The sequence below is a fragment of the Hordeum vulgare genome, chromosome 6H, assembly GCF_904849725.1.
Source record: "Hordeum vulgare subsp. vulgare chromosome 6H, MorexV3_pseudomolecules_assembly, whole genome shotgun sequence".
NCBI classification, from domain to species: Eukaryota; Viridiplantae; Streptophyta; class Magnoliopsida; order Poales; family Poaceae; genus Hordeum; species Hordeum vulgare.
In genome coordinates, this window is record NC_058523.1 from 413,681,679 (window position 1) to 413,686,028 (window position 4,350).

A 4,350-nucleotide genomic window follows, 5' to 3' on the forward strand; every position below is an offset into this window, starting at 1 on the left:
GAAGGACAAAGGGAATGACATACGGGATTATATGAATCCTTGACATTGAGGTTCAACCGATAAGATCTTCGAAGAATATGTAGGATCCAATATGGGCATCTAGGTCCCGCTATTGGATATTGACCGAGGAGTACCTCGAGGCATGTCTACATAGTTCTCGAACCCGAGGGTCTGCACACTTAAGGTTCGATGATGTTTTAGTATAGTTGAGTTATATGTGTGGTTAAAGAATGGTGTTCGGAGTCTCGGATGAGATCATGAACGTCACGAGGGTTTCCGGAATGGTCTGGAAACGAAGATTTATATATAGGATGGTTTCATTTGGCTACCGGAAGGTTTTCGGGCATTACTGGCATTGTACCGGGAGTGACGAATGGGTTTTGGAAGTTCACCGGGAGGGGGGCAACCCACCCGGAGGAAGACCAATGGCCTTAGGGTGGTGCACCAGCCCTTAGTGGGCTGGTGGCACAACCCAAGAGGGCCTTGGTGCCAAGAGAAGAATAAACAAAGAAAACAAAAGGGGAGGTGGGAAGGAAGAGAAGGACTCCACTTTCCAATCCTAATTGGAGTAGGATTCCTCCTCTCCTCCTTGGCCGGTGCACCCTTGAGGGCTTGGCCCTCAAGGAAAGCCTCCTCCCCCTCACTCCTATATATAGTGGTGATTTAGGGCTGATTTGAGACAAGTTTTGCCACGTGCAACTCAGATCTAGACACCATAGTTCTTCATCTAGATCGTATTTCTGCGGAGCTCGAACGGAGCCCTGCAGGAGTAGATTGTCACCACCATCGGAGCGTCGTCACGCTGCCGGAGAACTCATCTACTTCTCCGTCTTGCTTCCTGGATCAAAAAGGCCGAGATCATCGTCAAGCTGTACGCGCGATGAACATGGAGGTGCCTTCTGTTCAGCACTAGATCGGAACGGATCGTGGGACGGATTGCGGGAAGGTTCATGGGACGGTTCGTGGGGCTAATCGAGGGACGTGAAGACGGTCCTCTACATCAACCGCGTTTCTTAACGCTTCCTGCTGTGCGATCTAGAAGGGTACGTAGATCCAAATCTCCTCTCGTAGATGAACATCACCATGATAGGTCTTTGTGTGCATATAATTTTTTTTGTTTCTCATCCAACGTTCCCCAACAACCACATCCTTCCGTTTCTTTCGCTTGAATGCATTATATGCACGTGCTTAATCCAGGAGGAGGTGGCCCATGCAGGTTGCATGGTTAAAGGAAAACGGGTCACGTCCCAGTGTTCGGCGACTCTCCTCCAACCGACGGATAGGCAAGGGAAACGGGTCACATCCCGTGTTTGGAGACTCTCCTCCAACCGACGGATTGGCTGTGAAGCCACCATCTGCGGCGAGTCGTGGCCTACCTCCCTGATCCACTCCATGTTGGATCTGCGCCAACACATGGTAGCCTCCGCCGTGCCGCTATCTGGCGGAAGATGCTTGTGCCGCGTCCGGACTACACCTCTACCGCAGAAGCGTGGGAGCCGTTGCCAAGCAGTAGACTAGAGGGAAGAACGTTGCGTTATCAACCGCATCTCTTCATTGCTTGGGGAGCTCCGCCATCTGCCGTGGGCGAACACTGTTCGCTGGTCACCATGCCGGGTGGTCGATGTCATTGGATGGATCTTCCCTGCATGGCCGGCCTCCGCAACATGCTAGGTCTGCATCACCCCAGCGACGCCTCCGCCGATCAACCGACTGTGGAGGGGATCTGCGCGCCATTGGTTGCAATCTCTCCCCCGCTTGGGAGTCGATTCCTCAGCTCCGACGGGGGCAGGTGAGGCGGTGTCTCTGTGTAGTAAGAGTATCATGTGTCTCCTATGAATGGAGTGATGTACGGATCATCGTGATCAAATTCTCCGTCGGTGATTATTGATCGGGGGACGAAGATTGAAGAAAGAAAACCATTTACATCATGTCTCAATAGACGCCACGCCCCATGGTGGGTGCCAAATCTCGTGGGAATGATTCCGACAATATAGAGGGGTAGGATAATGGAGCATGGTCTATCGAGATGCAAATGGGTGACATGATGGTTTTAGCGAGTTCGATCCTTACATGGTGTATTAGAGAGAGAAAGAGAGGGAGAAGAACATGTCTCCAAACTAAGTCCTCAGACTAGAGAGAGCTAGGGCTCCATGAGGAAGAATGAGCCCTGGGGGGAGAAGAAGATCACCGAGCTATGTGGTGGGGTGGCTTATATAGAGTGTGCCACCCCCTCACCTCCTATGTTACAATGTTGGAAATTAATGCCATGATGTCAGCCCACTACAAAAACTACACTATGAGGATGATGCTCCGAGTGCGTTACTGACTGTTGATCCTTGCATACCCGAGTGAGTCATACGGTCGAGTGAATAGCCTATACTAGTCCGAGTAGATAAGTTGTAGTATGTATGTATTTGTTTGGGTCCACCTCATGTGTGGACCCGATACTATTATGGTATTCCGACCTCTCATGGGCCTACCAGTTTTGTGTATCCCCAACAGTTCCCCTATACTTGAGGGTCATCAACCGTCCATAGTAATAACCAAAAGTAAATTTCTGCACGCATCGAAAATGTTTCCTAACCAATTTCCAGTTATGAGAGGCGCATCACTCCCCGACAATGGTGCGAGAAAAGAGTCTTAATGACCCACAAGTATAGGGGGCTAATCGTAGTTCTTTCCATCAGTAAGATTAGCGAACCCAATGAGGAGTAGAAGGAAATACTAAGCAGTTTTCAGCAAGGTATTCTCTACAATTGCTATAAGTAACAATGGTAGATAGTTTTCTACAAAGTTAATTTACAACAAGTGACAAGTAACAATAGTAATAAGTATGCAGCAAGATAGACCAATCATTTTTGTAGCAAAGGACAGGCCGGAAAATACTCTTATATGAGGCAAATGCTCCCGAGGACACATGGGAATTTCTGTCTAGTCATGTTCATCATGTTGAGTTGATTCACGTTCGTTACATTGATAATTTTACGTGGGTGGACCCGTGCTAAGGTGATGTTCTGACTTGAACAAGAAACCCACTTATGATTACCTCTTCTCACAAACATCCTCAACAATGAAATAAGAATTAGGATAAATCTAACCGTAGCATGAAACATGTGGATCCAAATCAGCCCCTTATGAAGCAATGCATAACCTTGAGTTTAAGCTTCTATCACTCTCGCAACCCATCATCTACTTGTTACTCCACAATGCATTCCCTTAGAACCATAACATAGTGAAGTGTCGTGTAGTCAACGTTCACACGATACCACTAAGAGAAGCAACATCATACACATCAGCAAAATATCGAACGAGTACCAACTTCACATGATTACTTATAACAAGACTTCGCCCATGTCCTCGAGAACAAAATTAACTACTCACACCTCATCAACATGTTCAAGATCAGAGCTATAATAATGGTGATCATGGATCTAAACATAATATATTCCACCAAGTAATCCAACAAGCATCAACTATAATATGTAATCAACACTACAAGTAACCCACAAGTACCAATCTGAGGTTTTGAGACAAAGATTGAATACAAGAGATGAACTAGGGTTTGAGATGGATTGGTGTTGGTGAAGAAGTTGATGGAGATTGGTCCTCCCATGAAGGAGTAAGCGTTGGTGATGATAATGTCTTTGATCTTGCCCTCTCGGAGAGGAATTCCCGAGGATGATCTCTCTGCCGGAGAGCAAAAGGGCCTCTACCCATGTTTCCGCCTCGATATGGCGATGCTTCGTCCCGAAAATACGCTAATGATTTTTCCTAGGTCAAAACAGACCATATAAGTGAAGAGGGGGGTCGGGTGACCTGCTGGCCCCCCACGAGGCAAGAGGGCGCGTCGAGGGAGGTGGACGTGCCCTATTGGCTCGTGGCCAGCAGGTGGCCCCCGTGTGGTATATTTTTGGCCCAATAATTCTTATATATTCCTAAAACTTCTCCATGAAAATTCAGTTCATTTGGAGTCTAGTGACTCTTTTCAGCCTCTTTCTTGGTTTTCACGTCCAAAATTCCAGTTTTCGGCTGTTTCCCTCTTCGTGTTGTACCTTGCACATTCAGAGAGCAAAGGCATAAGAATTGTATCATAATGAGGAATAGTGGAAAATAATAATATAAATATCAATAAGAATTCATGATGCATAATGGACGTATCAATGGGCCAGGTCAAGTCACTCAAATTAGTCAAGGGGAAAGACCATACTACCATACCACATCATAACCATTTTAATGCATTTTTACACATAATATAAATCATTATCCACTCCTATTTATTTAAGCATAGCATGAGCAACTATAATTTCTAATATCATAAACATATTTCCAAAAATGGAAAGCAAAAAGAGT